This window comes from Podarcis bocagei, assembly GCF_964188305.1.
Source record: "Podarcis bocagei genome assembly, chromosome: Z".
NCBI classification, from domain to species: domain Eukaryota; kingdom Metazoa; phylum Chordata; class Lepidosauria; order Squamata; family Lacertidae; genus Podarcis; species Podarcis bocagei.
Window position 1 is genome coordinate 52,561,443 of NC_138140.1, and position 18,822 is coordinate 52,580,264.

General features: G+C 46.1%; 1 protein-coding gene across 3 annotated transcripts in view; it reads right to left on the reverse strand.

Annotated features, from left to right (window-relative positions):
• Positions 1–18,822, reverse strand: part of GPC3 (glypican 3) — a 280,416-nt gene that overhangs the window by 1,468 nt on the left and 260,126 nt on the right. The gene's annotated exons all lie outside the window — the stretch shown is intronic.

Here is an 18,822-nt window from a genome sequence, read left to right on the forward strand (position 1 = left end):
CCTCCTCTATGTGACATCCTTTTATATATTTGAACATGGCTATCATATCACCCCTTAACCTCCTCTTCTCCAGGCTAAACATGCCCAGCTCCCTTAGCCGTTCCTCATAAGGCATCGTTTCCAGGCCTTTGACCATTTTGGTTGCCCTCCTCTGGACACGTTCCAGTTTGTCAGTGTCCTTCTTGAATTGTGGTGCCCAGAACTGGACACAGTACTCCAGGTGAGGTCTGACCAGAGCAGAATACAGTGGCACTATTACTTCCCTTGATCTAGATGCTATACTCCTATTGATGAGGCCCAGAATTGCATTGGCTTTTTTAACCATATGCTGCTGAAGCCTGGCTAGTTGAAATTTCACAAGTTAAATGCTAATAAGGTGGGGAGCTTTTAAGCTTTCTGTCTTGCTTAGAGAACTAGGCTCTCTTGGTGCTCCAGTTCTGGGATAATCTTGCTCTACCTTTTTGGAGGGGTGTCCATTTCCCATTTTTACAATCTTCAGTTCTCCACATTTGCACAACTTTTCAAGTCTTCATGAAAATTCATTAGGATTGTAGTGAAAATCTCTCCTAATACACACATTTCACTGCACAATTTTGCCAAATGCACACATTTTGTTTTGCAAACCAACATTCCCTAATGTAATGCTGACTTTCCTATGCCATTTTCACTTATCATATGTATTTTTATGCACACTTTGCCCTACTAGATTCATTTTGGCAGAAGAACTGCATTTCAAAATTCCCAGGTTTTCCCCACAACATTCCTTTCCTTTAAAGGAGCAGCCTGAGGTGTGGGAGAAGTGGGCTAAGGTTGGCGGGTGGAGAGAGAGAAGAATCCAGACACCTTACGTAGTGTTCAGAATTCTTCTCTATTCACTCCAGCAAAAACAACCACAAAGCGGGATTCCGTTGGGGAGCACAGACCACATGGCACATTCACAGAGGACAAGGGAGCCCAATCACGCTAACAGCTTCTGTATGATGCAAACATTCCTGCCATGGAGCCAGTTCTCAATTAAATCTCTTGGTCCTGCCAAGATTCTCTCCCCCACCCCCCGCCACACAAGCTCTTCCAGGCAGCCTCCCAAAATCAGCTCCAGTGCTGAACCAGGCAGGCTACACCCAGGTGGCAATTTTGACAACCTGTGCTAATTCAGTTCCCCCAGCCATCCTCCTCTTACGCTCCAGCCCAGTATGTTGTGCTTCTAGTTAGACAGACCTTTTGCAAGGATATTCGTTAGCTCCGCTGGCCTTTTGGAGCAGGAGAAGAAGCAACTCCTCCCACCACCAGCTCTTCTCTTGAAAGCACCAGCACACACCCACTCTCTCTGAGTGCAGTGTGTGTGTGTGTGTGTGTGTGTGTGTGTGTGTGTGAAAGCTCCCTTCTAGTGGTGAGCGGCTGCCTGGGCTTGGATGTTTGGTTTTTCAAACTGGTAGCACATCAAACGCAAAGATCTTCTGGACTTGCTTCAACATGCAACAGGAATGACAGCGACCAGCAGCTGTAAGCCTTCAAATATGTGCTTTCCATGTCAACAAAAATAAAAAATGGGGGAAGGGTTAAGGGGTGGGGGACATTCCACTGGGGAAACACAATTTGAATTATGCCTCTCATCTCCCTTGGCACAAGCTTTCCAGGTACCGAGTCATCACCAACCAGCCGCCTTTTGCTGAACGCCAACATTTCTGGAAAGCTCTGCAAGGGCAGCCAAAGTCATGCCAAAAGCCAGGAAGGGAAGGAGATTTGCTTTTGAGCTGCCATAGCCAGCCCGTGCATTGCAGCAGAGAGCACACACACACACAAATGTAAAAATAAACCTAGTGGGTTTTATATATCTGTGCCTGGCTACCTTCTGCTCTCCCCTCTGTTCACCATCCTCACCATCCTCACCCCATTTTCAGTCCCATAAAAGGCCAGCCTTTTTGACTCATGCCTTGCAAACAAAAGGAGAACATCAAAGGCAACGTGAGGCTGGCACCCAGCCAGGCGGCCACAGGAGAGACCGCTAGGTGCCAACGCCAGAGAATGCTTTCATGTTGCCATGCCTCCGGGCCTTCTGGAGGAGATGCCAAGCACAGTCTGGTGGGTGGCCTCCAGGTTGGACAGAGCATGAAGCTGAGCAACGTCTTATCCTCTCCCGTAATTGCCTTGCCGCCATGAAGACTGTGCCGTGAGCAGCAAGGGGAAATAATTATTTGTTCTTTGACACCTAACACCCATTAAGAATGAATTGAATCAGGGGCTGAGAAAGGTGGGGATATTGGCCCGCAGATGAGCAAGAAGGGTGGTGCTATCACGGCACAGCTATCAAAGACGCAGGAAAATCAAGGGTTGCTGAAAAGATAACAGATTTTGAGCCTTGCTTGGTTTAACCAATAATGGTGACACCGAGTGTCCTCAGACTGGAAAATGGGAATATGCCTCAGAACATACTTCCTGCCTCAGAAGGGTATTTGTGAAGCTGAATACAGAACATTAAGTCCCTTTTCACTTCCGACAAGCTAAATATTTAATTTTCAGTATTCCTTTGCTGCCTCTCCTTTGGGAAAAAGAATGTAACAACCCATTTTGAAAGCTAAATAAAAACAAGATGGGCCACCACATTGAGCCCATTTATAAAAAAATAATCAAACCAATAGTTAGGGAGGATCTGGGATTTTGTCTGTGGACTCTGCCGCGCCTGGATCAGCAGCAGGGGCCCCTTCAGGGTGATTTTGTCACTGTCACTGGTATATAAAGGAGGAGGCAGGAATCGCCAGCAAAGTCAAGAAATTTAACATTTTACTGTACTCATTCCAGTTAACAAACTTTCTCTCTCTTACACACACACAGACACAAGGCAGTGAATGTGAGCGCAGAGTATGAGTGCAAAGGCAACAGAAGATGGAACACTTTGGCAGACTTTGGAGCCAACTGCAAATCCCCACAATGGACCGGCCTTAGTTTCACCAACACACATGCAGAAGAGGGCTGCACTAGATGACCTCTGACAACCCATCCAACTCTTACGGGCTGTATCCAACCAAGTCCTACTCAAGAGTAGACCCATTAAAATAAATGAACCTAAGACCTAGCATTGGGTACAACCCTATGGTGCCTCATTGAGCAGCACACAGAATATTGTGGGTGCGACTTATCCCTGGTGTCTCAGATGTGCAAGCCCTACCTCTCTCTGTTGTTGCTATGTCCTGGCCTCACACATTCCAGCCCCTTTCCTCTCCAGCTCCCCAGAAGCACATCCTTCACCAAGCTCCACTGAGTCTCAATCTGAGAGCACAATGAATATGAGGCTGTAAGTTTCAACACTACTGCATCGGTGGGGGAGGGATGGGAAGGGAGGTCTCTATCGTGGCCCCTAGTGCACCAACTCCTCTCCTCCTTCATTCATTTCCAACAATTGTAGCCCATCTGGCTGCCAAGTTCCTTTTAAAATAAAATAAAATCCACTTGCAACAGTAACACAACACAACAAAAATAAAAAGGTGCAAAATTACAAAACTACTGATTGAAAAAAGAGCCAATTCAGCAACAAATCAATATCATAAAAAGGACACAGGAAGCTGTCACATATTACTGTGGGAGGCAGTGGAAGACAGGAGTGCCTGGTGTGCTCTGGTCACAAAGAGTCGGACATGACTAAAGGACTAAGCAACAAATTTGCCCATCCTGCCCATTTGTGATCTGCTCTGACCAGCAGCAGCAGCTCCCCAGGTTTGTGGCAGACAAAGGTCTTTGCCCATCCATCCCGTGAGACCCCACCCTCTTAAGCGGATCTTCTGCCACTGAGCTATGCCTCCCACAAGTGTAAAGCAACAGAAAAAAGGAAACAGATAAAGCAGCAAATGCAGAACAAAGCAAACCCACTGCACTCCCAGAAAGGTTCAGAGGAAAATGCAAAGGTCTTTGCACAGGTTGCTTCACAGTCAATAATAAGGGCCTGAAGGGCAGATGCTTCCAACCAGAAGGGGCCCTGGTGAATACTTTCACTTCCTGAAGACCATCTTCTAGCAGAAGCTGTTAAACAACCTATGTCCTTTTAAATGTGTTTCTATTATTGTTGTTGTTGTTGTTTGCATTTTGTGTTTTGTAAACCGCCCTGTGAAGGGTGGTATATAAATTTAATTAATGATGATGATGATGATGATGCAGGCATGAGATGGAACTCTTATTTCCTCTCATTTCCACGGACTGTGCCCAGTAACCTCACCCCCTTCATACCTGGCTGCTGGAGAGCATCCCAGTTCAGGAGAGCCCAACAGGCAGGCTGGGCACATGTTTAGGCCACCAGCAAAACAGAACTTGGCATTTGATGCTTCAAAAGAATTAGTCACCACAGGGAAAATAAAAACTTAGCCGGACTTCCTTATACTCCCCATTTCCCTCTTCTCTTTTTATCACTTATCCCTGCCTAAGCCAGGGGGTCTCCTACTAACGCCGATCAAAATAATGCGAGGAAGTCAGATCTTGCCATTACAGCATAGGAAGAGCCAGCTGCTGGATCAGGCCAGGGGTCCAACTTGAGTTCAGCCTCCTGTTCTCTCAGGGGCCAGCCATGGGAAAACCACAAGGAAGAATTAAGCCCCAAACCACTCACTTCTCCTGCAGTTTCCAACAACTGATATTCAGAAACAATCATGCCACTGACAATGGAGGCAGAGCAGAGCCATTATGGCTCACAGCTGTTGATAGTCCTTTCCTCCGTGAATTTGTCTAATCCTTTTAAAAAGTCATTTAGGTTCGTGGCAATCACTGCCTCCTGTGAGAGGGAGTTCCATAGTTTAACCATGCATTTACATTTCAGCATACATGTAAATTCTGTGCCTTTTCAAAAGTAAAATTTTATTTTCCAGTTCAGTGCTCTTATTTTGAATTGCATGTAGAACCCACCACAATCTGTTCAGTTCTTAGGGCATAATCTGGCAGAACCCAGTTCCTTTCTCCATCTTCTTAGAATCCTGCTGCATGGCAGGGTCTCTATGCTTTGCGAACAAGTTGGCCTTTGTTACTGGAGGAAGCTGGTTTCGCTCGCCTAAATCATTCACTGCCTTGTACCGCAGCGTGTCCACCTACAGCTGAGGCAGCCACCCTCTGAGCCAAATAGCAGGGTGGAAACAAAGCTGCTGGGTGCCAGTTTGCAATTATCCTGCATGTCGAGTCGCATTGTGGGCAAGTGTCGTGGCACCCAGAGAATTTGTGGTTTCTACCTCTCCCCACTCCAATTTAAAAGGGGTGTTCACTTTTAAATGCAGTGGATTATGAGAAAATGAAAAGAAGTTGCTTCTCACCCAGAGAGAGACAGAGAGAGTGTGCTCATCAGCACCATGGGGTCTGCCCTTGGGCATTAAAGGCACAGGAGCAAAGAGAGCTAGAACAGTGGCAACCCAGGAAGGCATGCAGACTTCTCCCTTGCATTTGCCCAATCATTTCTGGAGCTGTCATGGATTCCAATACACAAGCAACCATTCAGTGTCATGGACAAAACATGGACAGGATGGTGGAGACAACATGCCTCTGAATGCCAGTTGCTGGTAATCACAAGAGCTGCTGCCCTTCTGCCTTATACAAAGTCTGGTCATTGGACCCATCTAGCTCCATATTGTCTGCACTGACAGGCAGGGGCTCTCCATGAATTCAGACATGAGAGAGGTTGCACAAAGTAACATGCAGTTGTGTTGTCATGGAATGAGAGGTTCTCTTTCTATGTACGACTCACTGTTACACGTGCCTGTTGGGACCCCTGTGTGCATACCTGCCACAACCTCTGTGCGCTTATTCCTCTAAACACCCAGGTCTTTCCCTACCTGCGTGCGCATGTGCCCTTTCCTTTCATCCTTGCCCTGACATCTGTGTCATCCTGCTCAAATGCCTCAGCACATTTTGCAAGACAAGGCTGCCCCTGTTCACCAGAGGCAGGGCCTTCTTCTCCTGCCTGGCATCCTTTTTGGCCAGCTTGGATCTTGTGGAGGGGAGAAGTATTGCCCTCAGCATGTTCTTACTTTAAGTGCCTTTGTTCTAATCTGGACCAGGCATGCACCAAGGGACAAAGTCATTCCCCAACTGGGCTCAGCTGTATCTGGGACGCAGTGCACAGGGAAATGAAATCCCCTGTAAAAGTATTGCAAGGCTGTCATTGTGTAGAAACACCCCTTGCTGTACAAACAAGTTCTTGCCATGCCCAAGGTTTTTGTAAAGGTTGAATGTGCATCAATTCAAGCATGAGATTTAGCTATGATTCCTGCATTGCAGGGGGTTGGACTAGATGGCCATTTGGGTCTCTTCCAACACTTATGATTCTATGTCTTTGTCTCTAACACACTCAGCCCTACCTGCTGCTGCTGGGGACTGATCCTGGGATCTTCTGCACACAAATGATGCGCTATATACCACTCAGCTGTGGCCTATCCCCTAAAGTTACAGTAATAATCTAACCCTGGTGGTTTCAGAGGAAGAACTGAATTAAAGAACAACGTGCAAAGCTGCGTTATGCTGAGTCAATCCACTATTTCGTATAGATCAGAACTCTCTGCACTGACTGGCAGTGGCTCTCTGGGTGTCAGGTGAGGGAAACATTCCCAGCCCCCCCCCCCCGAGATGCCACTGGGGGCTGAGGCTGGGACCTTCTGCATGCAAAGCAGCTGCTCTGCCACGGAGCTACAAGGACACATCATTTTAGGGAGTGAAACTTAATTTTAGCATATTTCTTCAGTGAGTGGTCTGAAAAGTATATTTCTGGGTGTGAGGAATTCAAAACTGCTATTATATTTGTGACTGGGAAACATTTAGCTTGGTAAGTCGAAGTTTGATGAAGAAAAACAAAGTCTGCTTTTGGAAACTAAAGAATTTTAACCTTCCTTCTGAAAACGTCAGGGAATGCCAAATACTACTGCTATTGGTAGTAATATATAATATAACTGCAAGTACTTGACAATTATTTTTAATGATTTCTACGTAATTTTGCACAGATCTTACTTACCAGTCAAAACTAAATTATATTAATTTAACCAAAATATGTTTTCACTTCCCAACTCATGTTGCAACTTTTTACCACCTCTCATTTTTGTAATTTGAAAGCTGAAAAATCCAGCGCACTCTAACAGAGCACACAATTAGTGCCGGCACCCCTTATGCCAGAGGGCAGGTCCTTCCAAAAACCTTCAGACCTCCAGCAAGGGGAGGAAGAACAAACCCAGAATTCAGGCAGTGGCTGTTTTTTCATGCAAGGTGCATTGCAACAGGGGCAGAGACTCAAAAGACCTCAGCTGCTTCCAGCCCTTGTTGCTAAGTTGCTTTGAGTTACATCAGTTTTTCAATTAAAACAACTAATAGGTTTAATAAATACACAATAATTTCCACGGTGTTTCTAACTGCAGCAGCAGCTGCTGCCAACTAAAATCAAGGTGAGCCAATTCACCATTGCAGCAGGGAGGATGTGGCTGACAAGATGTTGCTGGAATCCAACTGCCCCACATTCCTCCCCACTGGGCCCTGCTCTTTGGGGCTGGAAGGAGCTGGAGGCCAGCAGCGTCCAGGGGGCTCCATGTGCTTCTTAATCCCTGAGCTAAGAGGCGGCATCTCCCCTACTCAGGAAGGAATGCTTCTTCTAAGCAGAGGTATCCTTCCATATCTTGCATGCAGTCATGAATGCTTGGAGCGAATTTAGAGGGGAAAGACTATCAAATCTCTGATGCTTTTATTGGGAAAAGAATGGAAGATGCATAAAGAGAAGCAGTAATTTTTTCAAAATCAAGATGAAAAACCACGGCAAATACAGCAAGTAATGGGAACAGAAGAAACAGAACTAGGTACGAACTAATGAATACTTAATGAGTAAAGAACTATGGAATATTATTTTAATGTATGATCACAGCAGAGAGACTCTTTGTGTGGACAAAGATGGAAAGGCTAATTATTGTTTAATACGGAGGAATCGTTGAAGTTATTGGAGACAAAGTTGATAGTAACATTAATTAGAGAACCTCTTTTGGACTTTTTGTTTAAAAAGGAAAATGAATTAATCTATTTAGGTCAGAAGACTGAGGAAACATTGCCAAACTGAAAGCAGATCAGTTTGGTATCATTCAGTGGAACAGTCTCCCTCAGAAGGTGGTGCCCTCCCCTTCCTTGGCAGTTTTCAAGCAGAGGTTGGATGGCCATCTGTCAGGGATGCTTTAGTTGAAATTCCTGTATTGCAGGGGGCTGGACTAGATGACCCCTGGGGTCCCTTTGAATGCTAAGATTCTATGATTCTTGCTCTGTGAACTGCCCTGAGACCTCCAGGTATATGGTGGTATATAAATTCAATACATAATAAATGATTCTATTATTCTAGAGAGAACATTTTCTCCCACTCTCTGTTTTAGTTTCTTTTATTGTATTATGAAAAAGATTTAATAAAATCTAAAAGAAGAAGAATGCTGCTTCTTAGGTCAGGGGTGGGGGCCTGCGGCTCTCAGGGCGTTTCTGGACTCCAGCTCCCATCAGCCCTGTCCCTGGTCATGCTGCCTGAGGCTGGTGAGAGTTGGGGGTCCAATAACATCCAGAGATCCCTGGGCCCCCCACCCTTGGCTTAAGCAGATCACCATTTAGGCAGGGGCCACAACTCCCTGCTTCATACTTGAACAGTCCCAAGTTAAATCACTGACGTCTCCAATTAAAAGGACCAGGGAGCAGATGGTTTTTTAAAACCTCTCTCTGCTCAAGACCACGGAAATTCACTGCTCCTGAGGTAGGAAGACCAACTCAGTTCTGACTCAGCATACTGTAGCTTCCTCTGTTTGAGGACCAGACCAAGAAGTTCATCCCTCCACATCTGGCCACCTCCACCAGCTTAACAGTTAATTCATAGGCAAACTCGTTCTTAAAAATAAAATATCAGTTGCAAGAGCACCACCAGTTGCAAGAGTACCCAGAAGCAGGTGACTTCTTCATTTATTTGCTTCTTATTCTTATTATTTTAAAATGAAAGCCTGCAGTTTGTCAAAGGTTTTGTGAAACTGAGCTACCGTATTTTTCGCCCTATAGGACGCACCTAGTTTTCAGGGGGGAAATCAAGGAAAAAAATATGATCCCCCCCCCCGCAGCTCTGGGAGCAGCGGACAGGCTGCACGCAGCCTGTGCGCTACTCCAAGACCTTCTCCCTGCTTTTGCGGGAGGTGGCGGAATTCCCCCACCTCCCGCAAAAGCCCACAGGAGCCCCACGTAACTCCTGCGGGCTTTTCGGCCAGGAGGGAGAAGGGACAGAAACGGCCAGTCAGTCCCTTCTCCCTCCTCGGGGAAAAGCCCCCAAGAGCCGCTTGCTCTTTAAACGGCGCGCGGCTCCTGCGGGCTTTTCTAGGAGGTGGGGGAATTCCCCCACCTCCTAGAAAAGACACGGAGCCCCTTTAAAGAGCGCACGGCTTTTGCGGGCTTTTCCCCGAGGAGGGAGAAGGGACTGAAACGGCCAGTCAGTCCCTTCTCCCTCCTCGGGGAAAAGCCCCCAAGAGCCGCTTGCTCTTTAAACGGCGCGCGGCTCCTGCAGGCTTTTCTAGAATCATAGAATCATAGAGTTGGAAGAGACCACAAGGGCCATCTAGTCCAACCCCCTGCCAAGCAGGAGACACCATCAGAGCACTCCTGACATATGGTTGTCAAGACTCTGCTTAAAGACCTCCAAAGTAGGAGACTCCACCACACTCCTTGGCAGCAAATTCCACTGTCGAACAGCTCTTACTGTCAGGAAGTTCTTCCTAATGTTTAGGTGGAATCTTCTTTCTTGTAGTTTGAATCCATTGCTCCGTGTCCGCTTCTCTGGAACAGCAGAAAACAACCTTTCTCCCTCCTCTATGTGACATCCTTTTATATATTTGAACATGGATATCATATCACCCCTTAACCTCCTCTTCTCCAGGCTAAACATGCCCAGCTCCCTTAGCTGTTCCTCATAAGGCATCGTTTCCAGGCCTTTGACCATTTTGGTTGCCCTCCTCTGGACACGTTCCAGTTTGTCAGTGTCCTTCTTGAACTGTGGTGCCCAGAACTGGACACAGTACTCCAGGTGAGGTCTGACCAGAGCAGAATACAGTGGCACTATTACTTCCCTTGATCTAGATGCTATACTCCTATTGATGCAGCCCAGAATTACATTGGCTTTTTTAGCTGTCGCATCACACTGTTGGCTCATGTCAAGTTTGTGGTCAACAAAGACTCCTAGATCCTTTTCACATGTACTGCTCTCAAGCCAGGTAACACTGGGAATTGTAGCTCTGGAAGGGGAATAGGGGGTCTCCTAACAATTCTCAGCACCCTTAACAAACTCTATCTCCCATAATTCTTTAGGGGAACCCACATATGTTTAAAGTGGCATCATAGTGCTTTAAATATATGGTATGAATGCAGCCTCCATTTCTATCATGGGCTGCCTGACTATCCTACAGCGCAGTTGAGAGAAACCAATACACATGCTCAGATTGAAAGTTTTGTCCAAACAGGCATTTGGGTTACCAGCTTCTTAATACTTGTATGTTGGCGTGCTGCTACTCGGACTCATGTGAGGCCTGCCTGCAACCCATTAGAGGGTCCAAGATGACCCACTGAAGACCAATACTGTAGACCACCCCTAGCACCCATCATCTCAGGCCATTGGCCTTGCTGGCCACAGGGGCTGGTGGAAGCTTGTGTCCAACATCTGAAAGGTGCCAGACTGGTGTGCACAATGCTGAGCTAGATGGACCAACATTCAGATTTAGCATATAGCAACTTCTAGTTGTTGTGGTTGCACACATCTGTACACACACACTAAGCCTTCGCGCTGCAGCAACCTACCCTAAGATACAGAACACCCTCTCTCTGGGCTTAGTTGTTAACATAAAAAGACCAGGATCAGGCCAATGGCCCATCTAGTCCAGCATCCTGTCCTCCCAGTTTCCTCACTGATGCCTGTGGGAAACCCAGAAGAAGCTCCTGAGCACAAGAGTCGTTTCCCCTCCTGTGCCTTCCAGCAGCTGATATTCAGAAGCATCGCTGTCTCCAGCTATGGAGTCAGAGCACAGCCTTGGATAGCTTTCTCCTCCATTAAATAGCCCATGCCTGGTCCCAGCCATCCCATTTATGGCTGCTCCAGTCTGTGGTCCAAACATTTCCAAAGCGAATGGGTCTACAGAGCCCCTGCAGGCTCTCTTGCAATATGTTGAATAATGAACTGAAGATGTATGATCAGGCCTCCACTGCAAGAAGGGCTGCTGCTACAAATTAATCTGAGAAGTGGCAATGTGGAGAAAGAAACCCTCTCTGTCTGTCTGCTTCTCTCTCTCTCCCACCCACAGCATTCTGTGTTGTGGCTGTTTCTTCCAGAGTGTGCTGAGTGGCAAAGGAAGAAGTCAGCAAAGCGCAGAGCACAGCCAGTTCCCAAAGAAGGGACTCAAAGCATCTGTTGTGAAAAGTGAGGGTTGCTTTCCAAAGACCTCCCCCACCCTCTCTCTTGCCACAGTGTTCCAGCACCCACCATGGTGAGGCTGAAACTGGGGTTCTTCCATGAGGCCTGATGTAATTGGAAAAGAACATCTTGTCCTCAGGAGAGCAGGAGAACAGCTGAACGGTGTTTCAGTCTCAGGAGCCTGACACAGTCAGAATGGTTTGACATAAATACCGTATTTTTCGCCCTATAAGACGCACTTTTTCCCCTCCAAAAATGAAGGGGAAATGTGTGTGCGTCTTATGGGGCGAATGCAGACTCCTTGGCTTCAGTGATAGCAACGCGAAGCCTCCGAAGCCTGTGCTCCGGAGGCTTCGCGTTGCTTCCGCTGAAGCCAGGAGAGTCTGCTCTTTGAGGCTGGCGGTGGGGGAAAGCAGCACTTCCCCCATTGCCAGCCCCAGAGGATGGGGGGCAGCGGGAAGGCGCGCGATGCCTTGCCGCTACTCTCCAACCCAGCTTCGAGGCTGGCGGTGGGGAAAGCAGCGCTTCCCCCATCGCCAGCCCCAGAGGATGGGGGGCAGCGGGAAGGCGCGCGACAGCAGAATTCTATAAGAAATTCAAAGAACCCTTGATGCCCTACATGACCCGCCTATTCAACGACATCATAAAAGGGGGCCCCATCCCCAAAACCTGGACCCACTCCAAAATAGTCTCCATCCCAAAACCACTAAAAGACAGCCTCAAAGTAGAATCATACCACCCAATCTCATTAATAAACCAAGACTACAAGATATTCACATCAATCTTGGCCAACCGCCTAAAAATCTTCCTACACAAGTTAATAGCCCCAGACCAGACTGGCTTTGTCCCTGGCCGCAATATAACAGACCCCATCAGGAAACTACTGAACCTGATCGAACACAGCAAGGCAACCAAACTCCCATTGACAATTATGTCCCTAGACATCCTCAAAGCCTTTGATTGCTTGGAGTGGAAATACATACTAGCAGTACTAACTAACATGAAATTTGGCCCCAACTTCCTACAAATCCTCAAACAAATATACTCCCAAGCCTCAGCAAAATGCAGAATTAACAATATGGACTCTAACACTATAGCTATCCAAAGAGGCACAAAACAAGGATGCCCACTGTCTCCCTTCTTATTTATCCTGGCTCTGGAAGCCCTAGCAATCCGCATCCGAGCAGCCACAGACATCAAGGGAGTGGAAATAAAAGGCAGAACCTATAAATTAGGGCTCTTTGCAGATGACCTAATGGTCACAACACCAGACCCCATAAGCACAGCAACCTCCCTAATCAGAGAACTCAACACATCTGCAAAGGTGTCGGGCCTACAGGTAAATTTTACAAAGTCAGAAGCTATGTGCTTCAACACCCCTCCTCACACCCAAAAAGAACTCACAAAGGTCACCAAAATAAAACTTTGCCACACCAAGTTCAGATACCTAGGGGTACAAATAACCAGAAACCTCAATAAATTGTACCTCCACAACTACAAGCCCCTGTGACAACAAATTAACAAAGACCTAAAGAGATGGAATAACATGAACTTCACTCTCTCAGACAAAATAGCCATGATCAAAATGATCACACTCCCAAAACTAACCTACCTATTCCACACCCTCCCAATCTGGATCCCCTCAACCCAACTTTGCAGTTGGCAGAGAAAACTACTCTTTCATCTTAGCAAAAGGAAGAACAAAGAAACAGTGGGGTCACTCAGAGGAGAAGATGGTGAAATGCAAACAGGGGACACAGAAAGGGCTGAACTCCTCAATGCCTTCTTTGCCTCAGTCTTCTCCGATAAAGAAAACAATGCCCGACCTGAAGAATTTGGAGCAAATGATCCAGCAAAGGAAACACAGCTCAGAATAACTAAGGAGATAGCACAAGAATACTTGGCTAGTTTAGATGTATTCAAGTCTCCAGGGCCAGATGAACTGCATCCAAGAGTATTAAAAGAACTGGCAGATGTGATCTCAGAACCACTGGCAGTCATCTTTGAGAATTCCTGGAGAACAGGCGAAGTCCCGGCAGACTGGAGGAGGGCAAATGTTGTCCCTGTTTTCAAAAAGGGGAAAAGAGAGGACCCAAATAATTACCGCCCAGTCAGTCTGACATCAATACCAGGGAAGATTCTGGAGCAGATCATTAAGAAAACAGTCTGTGAGCACCTAGAAAGGAATGCTGTGATCACCAATAGTCAGCATGGATTTCTGAAAAATAAGTCATGTCAGACTAACCTGATCTCGTTTTTTGACAGAATTACAAGCCTGGTAGATGAAGGGAATGCAGTGGATGTAGCCTACCTTGATTTCAGCAAGGCATTTGACAAGGTGCCCCATGATATTCTTGTAAAGAAGCTGGTAAGATGCGGTCTTGACTATGCTACCACTCAGTGGATTTGTAACTGGCTGACTGACCGAACCCAAAGGGTGCTCATCAATGGTTCCTCTTCATCCTGGAGAAGAGTGACTAGTGGGGTGCCACAGGGTTCTGTCTTGGGCCCGGTCTTATTCAACATCTTTATCAACGACTTGGATGATGGACTCAAGGGCATCCTGATCAAATTTGCAGATGACACCAAACTGGGAGGGGAGGCTAACACCCCAGAGGACAGGATCACACTTCAAAACGACCTTGACAGATTAGAAAACTGGGCCAAAACAAACAAGATGAATTTTAACAGGGAGAAATGTAAAGTATTGCACTTGGGCAAAAAAAATGAGAGGCACAAATACAAGATGGGTGACACCTGGCTTGAGAGCAGTACATGTGAAAAGGATCTAGAAGTCTTGGTTGACCACAAACTTGACATGAGCCAACAGTGTGACGCGGCAGCTAAAAAAGCCAATGCAATTCTGGGCCTCATCAATAGGAGTATAGCATCTAGATCAAGGGAAGTAATAGTGCCACTGTATTCTGCTCTGGTCAGACCTCACCTGGAGTACTGTGTCCAGTTCTGGGCACCACAATTCAAGAAGGACACTGACAAACTGGAACGTGTCCAGAGGAGGGCAACCAAAATGGTCAAAGGCCTGGAAACGATGCCTTATGAGGAACGGCTAAGGGAGCTGGGCATGTTTAGCCTGGAGAAGAGGAGGTTAAGGGGTGATATGATAGCCATGTTCAAATATATAAAAGGATGTCACATAGAGGAGGGAGAAAGGTTGTTTTCTGCTGCTCCAGAGAAGCGGACACGGAGCAATGGATCCAAACTACAAGAAAGAAGATTCCACCTAAACATTAGGAAGAACTTCCTGACAGTAAGAGCTGTTCGACAGTGGAATTTGCTGCCAAGGAGTGTGGTGGAGTCTACTACTTTGGAGGTCTTTAAGCAGAAGCTTGACAACCATATGTCAGGAGTGCTCTGATGGTGTTTCCTGCTTGGCAGGGGGTTGGACTCGATGGCCCTTGTGGTCTCTTCCAACTCTATGATTCTATGATTCTATGATCTTCTCACATGAAAAACCAAGAATAAGCCCCAAATACCTGCACCTCCCCACCTCAGAAGGAGGATGGGGAATCCCCAACATAGAAGCATATTACAATGCCATCCAAATACGCCATATAATCCCATATATACTCGAAGATGAGACAAAACAATGGGTACACCTAGAGAGGGACACAATTGAAAACACCTGCACCACAACATACCCACTCCTCCCAAACAAACTAAAGAAAATTCCCACAACACTTAACAGGTACACACAGACCATGCTCAAAGCATGGAAAACAGAAATAGGCAAACAAATAGGCAAACTATCCCCAACCCCATCCCCACAAATCCCCCTGGCGTACCACCCATTATTCCACCATGCAACACAAAACCTCAAGATAAAAACCTGGCGAACCAAAGGCTTATATCGCCTAATAGACTTTTATAAAAATAACAAACCCTTGTCAACACAAGAAATACAAGACAAACTAGAAGACACCCAAATGCCCTGGTTAACACAACACCAACTACATGCCCTCTTAAACAACCCAACAGTAAAAGCAGCAGCAACTAGGCCCCTGACAACCTTCGAAAACCTCCTCCTAACAACAAAGGGAAACGGTAAAGGGAAGGTATCCGCAATATACAAAATACTACTCCAAAATCCCGCAAATCCCCTAGACGCAATCAAAAAACAATGGGAGAATGACATAGGCTATGAGATTAACCCCACTCAATGGACCAGAATGTGGTCTAAACCCCCCTTTAAATCCATATCAACGAAAAGAAAAGAACTCACACTGAAACTCACCTACAGGTGGTACCTAACACCAAGGAAACTAGCGCTAATACACCCAGGAACCTCACCAAAATGCTGGAGAGGGTGCACCTCCACAGGCACATACCTCCACATGTGGTGGGAGTGCCCCAAAATCCAACTATTCTGGACAACAGCCATACAAGAAATATGTAAAATAACTAAGCAAGTAATAGACATCACCCCAGAACTGGCCCTACTAAACATCTTCCAAGACAACAATGCCCATTTACACCACAAAGAACTCATAACCCACCTGCTCTCAGCAGCCAGAAACACCATAACCAGACACTGGAGAGACCTGTCAGGAGTAAGCATGGACCATTGGTACCAAATAGTATGGGAAACAGCCCTACTAGAAAAATTAACTAATAAACTGAAACTGACACGGGGACAAACAGAAGAAGACGCCTTCACCCCGGTATGGCTCCCCTTTATCACATACACAGCCCAACAGGACAGTGACAATAATCCACCAACAGCATACAAATCAATATGGCTAACCTGATCCAAAACACACACACACCTCACCCACCCACGAAAACAAAGTTCACCACAGCCAATCACAAGCAAACAATCACACCCTAGGTCAACCCCAACCTCTCTCACCACCAAAGGAACACAAGTGAACAGCACAAGCAACGCTGACACCAAACTCTACATACATTAAACATAATAGAAACACCGCCACCCGACCCCACCCCTATCCATCTTCCCTCTCTCCACCCCCCCTTTCTTTTTTCTTTTCTTCTCCCCCTAATGCCTCAACAAATGAAATGGATTTGTAAAAATGTTACATGAAAAAAAAAACCAACGAGGCACTACACTTCTGTAAAACAAGAAAATCCTGAATAAAATATATATTAAAAAAAAAGGCCTGGAAACGATGCCTTATGAGGAACGGCTAAGGGAGCTGGGCTGTTTAGCCTGGAGAAGAGGAGGTTAAGGGGTGATATGATAGCCATGTTCAAATATATAAAAGGATGTCACATAGAGGAGGGAGAAAGGTTGTTTTCTGCTGCTCCAGAGAAGCGGACACGGAGCAATGGAGCCAAACTACAAGAAAGAAGATTCCACCTAAACATTAGGAAGAACTTCCTGACCGTAAGAGCTGTTCGACAGTGGAATTTGCTGCCAAGGAGTGTGGTGGAGTCTCCTTCTTTGGAGGTCTTTAAGCAGAGGCTTGACAACCATATGTCAGGAGTGCTCTGGTGGTGTTTCCTGCTTGGCAGGGGGTTGGACTCGATGGCCCTTGTGGTCTCTTCCAACTCTATGATTCTATGATTCTAACAGGAGTTGATAGTTAAAATCATTCTGAAAGTGTATGTTTGTCTTTTGTACTGAGCTACTTGGAGACAATCAAGTAGTGCATAAATTGCAAAAATTAAATAAGCAAATGAACTGGGAGGGGCATGTCTTTAATCTCAGACTGCTTAGTCAGCCTGGCAATTCTAGAAAAGCAACGGCTGCAACCAAGGTGGCTCTCCACTGATCAAGCAATAGATGAAATCTAGTCTCCCAGCATGTACTCCCAACACAGGCAATTCCGAAGCTTCGTTGCTGCCTCCCAATGTCAAGGGCAGATGCTGCTTACTCATGTTCCTTTCCAAGCCCTCAGCGCAAAGGGATTTATGGCGGCTTCAGAAACACCAAGCTCCTCAAGAGTCCTTGAGCAGGGGCTACGCTGGATCATGGCCTAATGTGGCTCAGAAAATTATACCACTGCTAAGTGGTTTGAGCAACTATTTCATGAAACATGTACACATTTGCACCTGTGCGAGTGTGTGAGCATAAACATGTTTAATTAGTCATTATTATAGAATAATAGATTGTTACTACTACTACTACTACCACCACATCATCACCTTCTAAACCAGTCTGAAGGCAATTTTCACATAAGATAATAAACACAATTAAAACCACAAAACCAACAGATATGTTTAAGGCAAGACTAAAAGTCCAACAAGTGGATCCTTGTGGCAAAGACCCATTCATCCAGCTGGGAAAGGCCTGTTGGAACAAAAGCATCTTCATTTGTTTCCAGAGAAGCTGCGTCTCAAGAGGGAACAGGGGTAGCCACACTAAAAGCCCTGCTGAGAGTTAGCGCAGAGTGGACTTCTGAGATCTTTGGAACGTGCAGGAGAGACCCACAGCCATGTATTTTTGAAGTAGCAAAAAGTATGACCCATGGCTGTCTCACAGCCTATATTATCCCTGAATCAAGAGATTACCTGCTTGGTTATACAGCTGACTTTCAAAACTTGGTCAGGATGCATCCCTCTCCCCAACTTAACTCTCTCTCCCTTTTTTAAAGCAGACTCACCTTAACTGAAGCAGATATTGAGACTGCAATTATGGGAACATCTCCTGGGGAAGACTTGTAAACTCAGCCCAATGGGCTTGAATTACTGAAAATTAGCAAGGCTAATTTTAATGTCACCATTCAGCCAGGCTCATGATTTGCAATTTCTTAATGGCCTTCGCAAAAGGAGCCTTTATATATGGCACAATCTTGGCTTCATTCTTACCTAAATTCCTTCTCTTATGTCCTGTGAATGGGCCTGTTTTGTAGCCAACACAAACTTTGTCCAGTAAAATAATGTAAGGGACTCAGAATGAAAGGAGCTTAGCTGTTCCTTTGCTCCTGTTATTTTAAAGCAGAAATAACTTTGGTTTCTCCCCAGCCTGGAGACAAAGCCCTGAAGTGCAAAGCATGCTCAGCTCCTCAGCTCCCCATGAAAAGGGCCTTCAAATATTCGCTAGGACAAGTAATGGACTTATTAGAGGGATGAAAGGAGGGGCTTTTCAGAGAGAGAGCCCCTACGCTTTAGTCCTGTCATATCAATGATCTTGCTTCAGAATTTCATTCTGTTTACATTCCTCTCCCCCCTCCCTTTTAAAATTCCGCCTCCAGCAGCATTAAAAGACTGACACTTGTAAAAATGCTCATTTATGTATGTTAATGCATGAGGTGCCAGGCATTGTGCAACATCAACTGGAGAGGGGGGAAGGGGGGGGGAGAGAATGCCACGATAAAAAAGAGGTGGAGCAAAGCACTCATGCAACAGTTTCAAAAAGTGTGTTCCGTTTTATGAAGGAGCCCAATACATTTGCACCCTCATATGGGCAAGGTCACACATTTAAAGAGTGGGGG